The 13,272-nt window shown below is 33.7% G+C and overlaps 1 long non-coding RNA gene across 1 annotated transcript in view; it reads left to right on the plus strand.

Annotated features, from left to right (window-relative positions):
* The window catches only part of LOC106120083 (uncharacterized), a 43,285-nt gene that overhangs the window by 7,720 nt on the left and 22,293 nt on the right, over positions 1-13,272 (plus strand). The window contains exon 2 of the long non-coding RNA XR_001227985.1: positions 9,937-9,973. This is a non-coding gene — a long non-coding RNA (uncharacterized LOC106120083). The remainder of the gene's footprint in view (positions 1-9,936; positions 9,974-13,272) is intronic.

Below are 13,272 nucleotides of genomic sequence, written 5' to 3' on the forward strand. Positions count from 1 at the left end.
ATGCTTCGATAAATAGTATTTATTACGTCGATAGCCGGGTTATCGATGTCATAATATTTCACGTAGATAAAGTCACGGTGCAAACAACCCTTATACTAAACAGTCTGTAATTTATTGAATAATGGCTGTTTAACTTTCCTAAGAACTAACAGTCTGGATGGACAAGTATGTAAATAGCCGTATAGTATTTTTTTCATATCTTAGTTAACGTAACTATTAAAAGTGGTTTTAAATAATGATCTTAAATCAAAATTATTATCAGCTCACCTAAAATCTATCAATATAGGAAAGCGTACATTTTTTTATACAAGTAAAAACTAAGGGGCTTCAAATAAAAATAGAATCATATTTATATAGACTCACATCAGATACAACTTACACATTATCATGTGTACCTACCCTTATTTCTCCTAAGTTGCTACGTGTTACCTTATTTTTATTGTGTAGCGCATTTCCACTGGCGATTTAATGGAAATATACATTAACTATCAACTGTGGACCACAATGTTTAAATTAAATGACGGAATTATTTGCTAAAAAATATACAGGTACGTGCAATGCAATATGCATCGGTCTGCTCGTTCGATAGAGCCGGGCGTCGGGAGAGCGCGCATGCGCAGAATCGATCTCACCCGCCGCCACCCGGCACGTGTATACCTCCTCCCGACTCAACCCAACTCACGCCAACCCTGACGAAATCAACCCGTTCTCTCACCGGCTCAATGTAGTTACATCAAATAACTACATTAATTATGTTTTAAGACTGAAGGGTTTACTTGGAGTGATCCATAAGTATGTTCAGACTAGTTTTACCAGGGTGGAGTTATTAGATCTACAAGTGCTAATGCTTGCATTATAGGAAAAGTACAAAATTTGAGTGTGTCGCTCCTCGTACGCCTGCCCTTAGAACGTCTGCCTTGGTCTACATGCTAGGTCGACTCAAATATGAATCCTTCAAACAGTTAACGGATTTTTTCTTCATTTATATGTATGTAAATTGATAAAGTGGCAAGCACAATAAAGGATAGATGATAGTAGAATTTACAAATCAACAAAAATATTCTAACCAGAAACCTGCGAATGATCCTAACTGAAAGAAGGAGGAAAATGTAAGGAAACGATCCAATCATGTTCCTAAGTTGAAACGTAAAAAACCTTTGTCTATATGACTCCTTTGTCCAAAATGACAGAAAGTGGTTACTTGGCAGGATTAATCCCTATCAAAGAAGATCGTTTAATATGAATAAGTAATTTATATTTGGATGACATTTAGCGAGTAAAGGTGAGGTACCGATTTGATCCTATATGATTAAGCTGGAAGGCAGCGAGGAGGGTCGAGAGGGGCGGCGCAGCCGGGGTAGGCGAGAGGACGCGCTAAGGGGGAGGGGCGGTGCAGCTGCCGGTGCACTGCGTCCCCTCCCCCGCTGCCGGGGGGACTCCGTGCCGGCCCATTGCCAAGTTCAATGCCAAGGTCATGCGCGCGCGAGTGCGCTTGCGCGCCGCAATGCAGGAGCGCTCGCCGGCCGCCGCTCGCAGCCGTCAGTGCCTTGCCGACTTTCGATACACACACACCGACGCGCTTCGACCCTATACTTCCGCAACAACACTAAACTGATACGGCCCAATAGTTCTCCAGATAAGTTCATAGACGGTGTCAATGGCGGCCAACAAAACGTGTAACGATTGGTGCAAACCATGTGAGTTGTTGACGGTAGCGCGTCGGTCGCGGTCCAAGATTATGCAATATTTTCATAAACGCACCGCCCCATCCGGTAAGTACCATTACCGACTGATGTTGTTGAAAATTTCTATAAACAAATTTTACGGAACTATTCTTGCTTATGTGATCATTTAACGCTTTAAAAACTTAATTTTGCAATATGGCGATTTAAGGAAAACCTACATTGACGTTAGGTTACAACAGTAGCCATATTTGTTTTAGGCATTAGGTAGACAACCAATAGAGGAAATCTTGTCTATGTTTTACTTCTGTCTACATATTTAGTCTGGTACAGTACAGTTGTTACGCCAAAGTGTTCAATACTTCGTGATTTATATGGTTAAAAACTATTACGATTATCACCATGGATTGCATATAACACGTCGAAGGATTATACCCAGACACGAAAAGTAAGGAAAATCATTTTTAATCCGACAACCTACCTAATTTCTATGTCTTTTAGTTTTAAGCGGACGTTCGTATCAGTCTTGTACATTTTTTGTGGGTACATAGAATGAGCAATTTATACACCATTTTGAAATTTGGAACTTCCAAATAAAAAAATTGTCAAAGGATCGCTAGCCTACTAATAACATAGCATACACTATAACTATTCTGGAATAGTTAGAATAAAAGCGACGGTAAAATTCTACTTAATTTCATTCGAAATCGAGTCTAAAATTGAAAAAATGTTGTTAAAAATTTCGTATAGCGAATCAAGGGCATCAAGAAAACGACAAAGGGCCCGAGATTAAAACGAAATGGTCGTATCCTGTTCGAGACGGTCGGCAAAAAATGTCCAAGTGACGAGTTCAAGGCAATCGGGTGATCCCAGACTCGTTGCCTAGCCAACTAACTGGGCTACTAATGCAAACATATACGCATAGTATATGTTTCTATATAAAACATAGCATGTTCTAATGGAAATTTTACAGGAACTAATATTACAATCACTACCTCACATACAAAAGCAACATAGAAATGTATTTAATACAAATATTTTTTAATTAACTTTTTACATTAGCAATAAAATAATTCATTCTATTCGAAAACAAAATTTTCATAATAAAAGGTTTTTTTACCGACTTTTAAAAGGAAAGGATTTGACTGCGTTTTTTTGAACATACTGACTCTATTGAAATCAAAGTGATAGAGTGACCATATCATTATAAATCTGTCCCAAAAAACTCATTTATTTCTCTAACTGAAAAAAAAATCGGTACTCGCTCCTTCAAAAGTTAAGCTTTACTTTGAAGAGTGGTAAGGCTATCGCGTTTATTTAAAGCATAAGAAAAAAATATAACAAGACGGCAACAGTACAATAAGGATCTTTTGACACTCCTTTGACATCGACAGGGGGCGCTAGTGAGTTATCATAATTATATTTGACTTTTGTCATAGATGTAATATTAGGTTTATTTGTTTAAATTAATTGCTCATTTTCATGACAAAATTCAGAATGTGTGTGCTCATGCAAAACATTTCAGCGTACGTGTCTAATGATTATTGTAAAATCCGATGCAATATTAAAAAACACTATAGAGGAAAAAAATGTTTAGTTGTTTTGGTTTAACACAAGCTAGACGCATGATTTAAATTAAAAATAATAATAACATTTTAACTAAAAGACATCGTTTATTTCCGAGACCACTATCCCCGTTTAAAACATATTGCTATTTCAAAGATAAGATTTAAGTCTCAGAAACCAACGTGTTTTTGAATAGAAAATGGTTGCTGAGTCTAGATTTGTCATATTAAATATAAATAAACTATCCTTAGTGACCACTTAACTGAAATTTTATAAACCATAACTTTATTATAAAACATAATAGTTATACAAAAGGTAATATTTTTCCACGTACGTTCGGCTCGTGGCCTCCCACACCATTGCTTTGCCTTGAACTCACGCTCGCAGTGTCTGCATAACAATTATCCGATACAACACACATTAAATCAGATCTCGTTTAATATCATGAAAATATATCTATGTTTTAAAGCGTCTGTTACGTGCGTCATTGTGCGTTAGAATTGATACACTGCTGCAAATTGCGAAGTTTTTATGTGATATCTCAAATTGTAGTCATAAACGCAGCACAAGGTTAGCCTCTTGAAACGTAGAACTTTTTATAATTATCTAAATGATGTAAATTTACTTTCAAAGATAAACCTTCACGGTTTTTTATTGTCCAATCCATATTGGGGTTTGCCAGTTATTTATTGGTATAATTATTATAGTATATTCATAGACAAAAAAAAGCTAGGAGGATTCCACGTGAAACATTGAAAGGAGGAAAGTCTGTAAGGATTTTTTTTTTCAAACACAAATTAAAAAAGTTTGAAGCATAAAACGATATATTGTCATCCTTCTTTTTCTCTTTAAAAACTGTGTTTGGCAATGGAAACTCTCAGCTACACATGTTTACAGCAAATCATACTTAGAAACTTCCCACTATTATTTATGATTACGCTTACATTTGTATCAACATCCGAAATCCAACAACGATCTTGGCATAGCGTATAAAACCTATTTCATTGTTTCATTACTGGGATAAAATTAGAACATTGGGCTTGAATAGTCTATGGAATGGTTTATAAGGTTAACCTTTAGCAATTTCACATTCAGTACATTTTGTTTGTCGAAGAATATAATTTCGCATTAAATAATACAAACATGTTTCGTGTTTGACCAAAGTCGACAAACTAGGGTGACAATAAAAAAATAATGATATAAACCAATTCCAAAAAAAAATAGTTGTCTGTAGAGTACCATCTTATAAGGTCCCAATTTTAATAAAAGTTATTCTGTTGTCAAATTTACTTACAAAAAATAATATTCACTAAAATAAATATAGAATTATATTTTGTATTTATTTTGATTTTAGTAGTAGTTTCCAACTTTTCCTAGTTATCCATATGTCACCCTAGTATCAGCTGATAGGTGCGTCACATTGACGTTTCATCGCCAACATGGCGGACAATATGGCGGACTGTGTAATGTTTATTTACAACATTCGTATTAGTCACAGCGGAGTCAAACGAATGAGCACGTGTAAAAATATTGCAGAGGATATAAAACGCCTTTATCTTATATGTATTTGGGTGAATTTTTCTGACAAACTACATTCATTTATTCGAAGTCAGGTAGTCGAAGTTAACGATTATTTGTTATGGAGGCCTGTCAACGTCTTCTATTGAATTAATGTTTTGGAACTATTGTGGTGAGAAATAGGATGTTAATGCATTAAACTACAACTGAAAATTGAAATACACTACTTGGTAACTAAAATAGTTTTTTTCTAAAATAAAATTACTGTAAATTTTAACTAGAAAAAATGTGAACTTTAATTATTTAAAGTTTTACTAACTTTTATTATTTAAAGTTGATAGTAATAGCAAAATTATTACAAACTAAACTTATATCATATAGTGACGAATGCGGTAGCAGCTACCATAATTCGCCAAAATAGCGAAGCGACAGACGACAACCGCAATTGCAGACGCTTTGCCTACATCTAGTAGACGGCTTTTTAGGCAAATATATTTCCAGTGATATCAAACCATACAATATATCATGTCATGATGAGATCATTTATCCACTCGGGTTTTCCCGCGTTTACTTCCACGTGTTATACTGACCCTACATATTTTAAATCTATTTGTTCATTTAAAGTATTGGTTTTTGTAGGTACATTGAAATAAATACAACAAAATCATCTAATCTTTTTATTACGTAGTCCCTTTCCCTTATATTCATGGAACCATATTTTTATCCAACAAATCCACTAACAAACCTGTACCCAAATTTATTCAATAGGTCATTGACATTTTTATCGTTTATCAAAATAACTTATGGGTTTTTATAAACTATGCGTAATAAATTTTGATCCCCTACCCTTTTCTAACTAGAATTAAACTGTATATAGTTACTACACTTTTATATTTCGTCACATCTGATGCCACTCCCTTCTCATAGCTCTTTCATACAAACAATCATACTTTTTAGACCTTTCTCTGACTTTGTAGCCATATACACAACCCTATGTTTTTATTAAATAATATGCAGTTCAAGGTCATTATAAAATATAACGATTTATATCCGATTCCTAGTAACTTGCCTAGTAACTGAGATGCATGCGTGCATCACGGATATTGCGTAACACGGCAGTTTCCACATATTATTTCTTAATCTCACATACACACACATATACGTTAAAATCATTACGTACATGTTCGAACCAAGAATATCCATTATAAATCGACCATCTTGTAACACACACATGGATAAACACGCGCCATTTTGCAAACGCTGTGTGCGTCTTTTGTGTGCACGGACGAATGCAGCTTGCGCGCTGCACATGCGGCGAGGGGAGGGCGCGGCGGGTAGAGGAGAGGGGCAGGGCCAGGGCCGGGCAGACCTTGAACGCGCCTAGCAACAGAGCTGCCAACTGCAGCACACTTATTTATTTCTGTTTTACTCGTCTACACGTTCGCTTGCAATTTAAAACGGAACGTTTTATGTATAACCATAATGGTACAGGCGGGGTTAGACTTCGCCGTCAAATGTTCTCATTCTTTTGAAGATGGTACACTATTTTTTTTCTACATTTGCTTTTGAAGACAGTATGTGACATTATACTATGCAGTCATTATAGTCTCTAGAAGGTTATTTTTTGTTACACCTGTATATTTAATGTCTGTTTTAATTGACCACGGTTGTTGATGTAGAAAAAATTAAAATCGTACGATTTTTTAAGGGTGAAAAAGAAATCAGTGGCATTGTAAGTCTCTCACTCTCTCTTTCTCTTCATCCATATGACGCCCACTATTAGGCATAGCCCTCCCTCAAAGATCATGACGATGGTCGTATGCTACCCGCATCCGCGTTGTAAAACTAAATTTAATTACTATGTTTCAATAGACGGACTCTTTACCTGATATCACCATATAAATATGTTATAGATAAATATTTGCAAGTATCGAAAGTATCTTAAAATCGTGATTATCATCGCAAAACGGCCATTATCAGTATCATTCCTGTCTCGTGCAATGACTAACTGCTTTGTTATCGTACGATAAAATATTGCTACGCTATGTATTTTACATCACCTAGACATAACAAAGTAACATTTTGTTTTAAATAGGTAAACGTCTGTTATGTATTCTTTAAATCAGCAAAACAATAGAATGTATTAAAGTTTTAAATTTTTATTAACTAGATGGCGCTGTATTTAATCATAAATTATAAAACACAATTTGTTTATTGAAAACCAATAAAACACACTGCTTATATCCACTATGACTCTTAGGAGAAGAATCGCATGGCTCCTCATTAGTCAAATTAACTCCGTCCTTCACACTCAGGACTTAGAAACAAACAAACAAACCCAGATAACTTCATACGCGCGTAAAACATTACCGTCCTGAGACAGTCTGGTAAAAGTATGGTGATGCATTTAGATCTTTAAATTAAACTTGCTTGAAATACATCATTGCGAAATAAAAATACATTTGCGAAAAAGTGCTGGTTTTATCATTAAAAAAAAACTATATTTTTAAACACACACTGATTTGACATGGCGCTGGCGGGCCGATGATGGCACTTTTATTTGACCGTTAGTTTCCAAGATCAAAATCTGTGTAACAATCTCGGTCATTCCTTTTATTATTTTTGCCAAAAGTATAATAACAATATTTTTTAAACGGAGTATTTGGTCTCAGAAACTCACCATAAGACATGGTGTTTCAGAAACCAGACGTTTAACAATCAAATCAAAAGAAATAATATACAAAGATATCGGGGAAGCCGGATATCCCTACACTAGCGTAGTAACATTGAACATGATACGATATTGCCGACCGACCTTAGCATAACCACACTATCGGATTTCCATTCTACCAAGCCCCCACTTTTATTATTAGATTACAACACAGCATTGACAGTGTTAACACGATTTGTTATGTAATGAGTGAAAATGTAAATATATAACAAGTCGACAACAATATGTGTCTATGGCCACAAATAAACAGTGTTGGTTTCATATTAAAAACATAAGTTTATAGCAGTCTTTCCCAAAGTGGGCGATAACGCCCCCTTGTGGGCGCTGCAGGTCTCAAGTTGCGGGTTATAGTAAAAGTTTCGTTTAGAATTCTCCGTTAATATACATATACAGGTCACAATAATTCATTTAATTTGAAGTTATAGTTGTTTTTAAATATGTGAAAATATGGGGGCGCTAATATTTATTGTCGAAGTTGGCAGTAGACAAAATAAGTTTGGGAACCACTGGTTTATAGCTTGATTTGATAATCTCTAACCAAAGACGCACATGGTCTGTCTTGAGTGCTGTCTCATATTATTGAACATGTACACATAAAGAAAATTAAGACAACGTTAAACTGTCTATAGTCATGGGTAACTCAACTAAAATTGAATACCTGCAGATCAGTTCCCATTTACATGCGTGCAGTGCAGTGCTGAGCAGTGAGCCGGCACACTGATCAGCTTAATTTGTACCTGCATAAAATTACCAGGCAGCACGCGGCTCATCGACTCACCTAGTTATAGTAAAACGCAATGAGCTGTGAGCTGTTAATATAGATATTCAACAGTAGCTGAACGGGTTATGTTTATGTGAGCTGTACTTTTGAACCGATTCAGAGTCGATTTAATTGGTAAAAATAATTTAAGAACGATTATTATTACATTTAAAAATTAATTGTGATTCGTTAAATTATTTTTAAAAACTCCTTAAACTATTATACTACTTGATACTATATTGTCATAATATGACAGTTTTGAAGATTATCTTGAGCTAATACTAACACGTGGTTACACATATTTTCAAGATAATGTATGATTGATATGTTATGTATTAAGTTTATTTTCTATATATTTAGAATGTTTCATCCATTTTGTATGGGATGAGAATAATTCAGTATTAAAGGAGATAAAATTTGTTTTGAATAAAATATCTCAAAACGAGATATTAAAGTTTGAGCCATCATTGAAGCATTGTTTAACTTTGAGTTTTCAAAAAAAAACATACGTGCAAATGAGAATATGTTTTGTGCAATGCCAAAATCGAAAGTAATCTACAAAAACTCTTCTTGAAATTCATATAAAATAATAAACAGTAAATCTAATAATCAACAAGTTTTCCAACAAATTGACGTATAAAATTGCTCTTTCATGTATATTTTATCTGTATTTCGAAGTACATCGCATTACGCAATTGGGGCCGTGTAAATCAATTTAGCTCAGCCCGGGTCCTAGGTATCCAGGTCTCCCCGGGAGTGCCCTTTGACATTATCCAGCGTGGGTGTTCGTGCGCGCATGCGCAAATCCTTCCCCACCCAAACCCCCTTCCTAAACCCCCCCCAAGCGTGGGCAGATGACGCAAAACCTGCCAGCGATCGTTTATAGCTATATTTAGAATTCTTGCTACATTGTAATTAAGTAATAAATGTTCTTTAAGGATTTTAAAAACTGATTACAGTAAAGTGTCAGCTTTATGTATTTAATTTCTATTTTCGGACAACCAAATAAAATTTTATATCGAAATAACCTAAAATATTCAGGCTTACATTTAAATTAAATTTACTATCGTTTTAAAAATATTTTGTTAATTTATTGAATACCCTAATCATCGCAGCTTTAAAGGTATGTTTGAAAGGTATGCATTAATTGTAGTTTCTTTTGTATACCAACACTAAAACAATAAAAATGTCACATCGTCGAGTCAGGCAGTGAGTCAGTATGGGTGGGACTTGTGCATTCATATGCTATTTGTGCTATATTTGTGAGTTATATGTTTAACTTTGCATCGCGTCATACTATGTTTTGTGTAACTACGTAGCTGAGTTAACTTTTTCATTGATTTCATAGTCACATTTATAAACTATTTGTTTTTTGGAACAAAGACTACTTTAGTTCGTTACAGTAAGTGTTTACAATGAAGATAGCTAAATCGATAATACCTTTCGATATCCACAGGTACATAATAAATAAATCATAGTTGCATATGTTTCTTATGTTGAATAAAAATCATCAATTATCTAACGTCAAATCTATCTACAACAGTTAATTTTTTTATTTTGTCAGTTTTATTTGTAAGTCGTTTTAATTTTAAACCTCTTTGTCGCCATTTAATAAAAAAAAACTAGGTAAAAATGAAAGAGGTTATACTGTATGTATAATATAACTCTTTGTTTTTCAGACACTGGCTGATTGCGGCCGGCAGATAGCATAACGAGGTGAGTTTATTTCTCGTTTAATTTTCCATTACAAAACGCGAACGTTACGATACGAGTCCGATAGAGCTGTCACGTATTGCACAGAATGCAGGCCGTTTTGATTAAGAGCTAATATTTTTTTTTCCTGTTACTGTTTAACAACGGTTAACATTAAATGCGATAATATTGTTAACAACGTACAACGAATTGTACGAAATATTATGATGTAATTATATTTTTTTTATTTACTATTTATTTATTTAGGAGTGCCAACAATATATGCAACATATACAAAGTACAGAGGTTGTATCTTAATTAATACGTTAAGACATATTTCAGTTATATGAAAACACAGTATTTATGTATACAAAGAAGTTATAGAACAAAAACAAAACTATAAATGACATTTTTTAATCTAAATGTATTGAAAAATGGTTTAGTCATAGTGCCATCCAAACTTTAAATTGCTTCGCAATTTTCAACAAGATGCTGCGCATAAAATTAGGTATTTGCGAAATGTGCTTTACTGCATTTGCGGTAGGCCCTTCACCTGCAGTAAAATCTCATGTTTAAGTAGGTTTTGCCAATCTCGAAAACCTGACGTCACAATTTTGTATAATTTTTTAAATAGCTTCTAATAATAATCTTATAATTCTTCTGAATTTTTCTACCTTTGACCAAATAAAAGTATTAAATGTTACTTTCATCTTACATTAGTTCGTAAAAAAATTACAAAACAGCGCTAAAGACAACAACAGCCTATGACGATATATCAGTAATTTTCAAGATTAGATAGGTTCGTTATCTTAATTCGTAACGTAAGCAAACGAAACATTCGCAAATCGATTTACGCAAGACCACTCTGTCAATAAAACCTGGATTATTCTTCTCAAGTGCTTAGTGGAAATTTTTTTTACGTAGTCACACTATTTATAACACTCGAAATCCTTGGATAAGCATAAAAAATAAAAAGAGCAGAAAAATCTGTAATATCTCGGCAGTGCAGTGTCAAACACCTTAAAAGAAAAAAAAACTATAGGAGGAACATGATTAATATTAAAATATCGATAAATTTAATTTTAAATTTTATCCGAGCAAAACTACGCTTGACAAGTGCAGTAATGTGTATGTGTGCGTCTCAAGGTCAAGGTTGGCACGTGTGGCGGCATGCGGGGCACGGCGCGGGGAGGGGAGACGCGTCCCCTGGAGTCTGTTCCCCCCGCCCCCCTTCGGAGTTCCTTTGCAAATTTTTCAAACCGTTCCCCATCAAATACCACGACAGTTTTAGCTTATAAGTAGGTATATAGGTCAGATTCTTTAGGTGAAGGATGACGTTGTGGTTTTGTTTTATTTTGAAACCAGTTTTACGATACCTTCGTTGGTTAACTTGGTGCTCGAATTGTGGACTCATTCGTAAGCCTGTTTTCTTTATGCACGTAAGTTCTTAGTCATTTATTTATATGATGGACAAACGAAGTCATAAATAGGTAATTAAAAATATAGTGCATTGAGTAGACTTAAAATTCATATGGTCACTTCGTTAGTAAATATTATAATTCTAAGACTTGATAATTTTGTAAAATTCAGCATTTTTATTCAATGACTAATTTTATTGTATCATAATATTTTGCAAATATGTGTTTGAAAATTAAGATTAATGCATAATTAAAAACCAGTATTTTTAACAGGAAAATGTCAAAAATATTACCCGCATAAATAGTGAAATAGTATAGGTAACTAGTTAGAATTAATATTCTCGGTTTTATAAAGTCATTAGTTAGGTTTTAAGCTAAAATTATGATATATATTAATTTAAAAAAAACCTTTCCGAGAAGGGTTGAACAGTGCCATCTATTGGAAAATTACAGAAGAGAAATGAAGCGGTTGATGCCTGGGTTTTATTAAATTGTATTGAAGGGAACACAGATGGCTCTGTATACCTATAGTTTCATAGAGGTCGCTTTTACCGACTTTCTCTTGTTTTGGTTATACCTTTCGTGATGTTATGTTATTGATTCTTACTTTCTTTTTAAAAAAAAATATATGTTAATTTGTTTTATTATAATAATGATTATGATATAACTAAAATATTATTTAAGTATATATTGTATAAAAAAACCTAATACTTTCTAAACATTTAAGAATTTGAAATACATAACTCTAGTGTTTCACATTTGAACGTTTGAAGATAAATGATTGAATAGACATATCTTTTTGAACTTACAATTTACTCGTAATGTTTTGCAAACTGTAGGATACTGAAAGAAGTTTTTTTTTAAGTTATTTGTTGTAGTTTTGTTATACACGTAAAGTTTTATTTAGGTTCCTTCAACACGTCGGCGTCTTTGGTGCAAGATCTCCGGGCTATTGAACGACCGGGTGCCACGCTGTGCTCTCTCGGGAATTAGGTCGAGTGAACACAGCTGGTGGTATCTCAGTTGTTCCCTAGTCTTCCACTATATAGAAGAATAATAAAGAAGAATTTAGAAGTCGAAGATGCAACTTGAAGAAAATCATCATCGCTTTGAAGACAACATAAGAAAATACTCAAGAAGAAACAAGAAATTACCTTTATTGTTTTTTTAAATTCTAATTATAAATGTAAAACTTAAGCTATTAAGTTGCATTTCGATATACTTTGTTTGTACTTAATGTAGATTTTTTTTACGTGTTCAATAGAGTAATTAGTTTTAGCTATAAGTTTACCTCGTGTGTAAATAAAGCTAAAGAAGTGACCTTAAAATTTAATATAACATTTAAAAAATACAATTTCAAGGAATTATTCAATGCACCATACTTTGATTTTTCTACACGCAGATAAATTAATTAAATACAATTTAAAGTTTTTTTGTTGCGTTTACTGTAAAATTAAATCAATGAAAACGACAAATTCAAGAATTACACAAGGTTTTCGTGTATTCATTAGTTACTAATGTTGTATATTGTATTATAATTCTCTATAATTTAGCAGTGTGACAATTGGAAATACTTATTAAATACTAGCTATCGCCCGCGACTCCGTCCGTGCGGGATACTATAAATAATAGATACGGGATAAAAAAATAAATAGTAGCCGATTCTCAGATCTACTAAATATGCGTTTAAAATTTCATGAGAATCGGTCAAGCCGTTTCGGAGGAGTATGGGAACGAAAATTGTGACACGAGAATTTTATATATAAGACTAGCGGACCCGACAGACGTTATCCTGTCTACACGTCTTTAATTTGAATAAATTAATATGAAGTTAATATTTTAATGAAAATTGTGAATCTAAACCATTCCTAGATCCCCTTGAACACACACAAAAAATTTCATCAA

Source organism: Papilio xuthus, unplaced genomic scaffold, assembly GCF_000836235.2.
Source record: "Papilio xuthus unplaced genomic scaffold, Pxut_1.1 DF826961.1, whole genome shotgun sequence".
Lineage (NCBI taxonomy): Eukaryota > Metazoa > Arthropoda > Insecta > Lepidoptera > Papilionidae > Papilio > Papilio xuthus.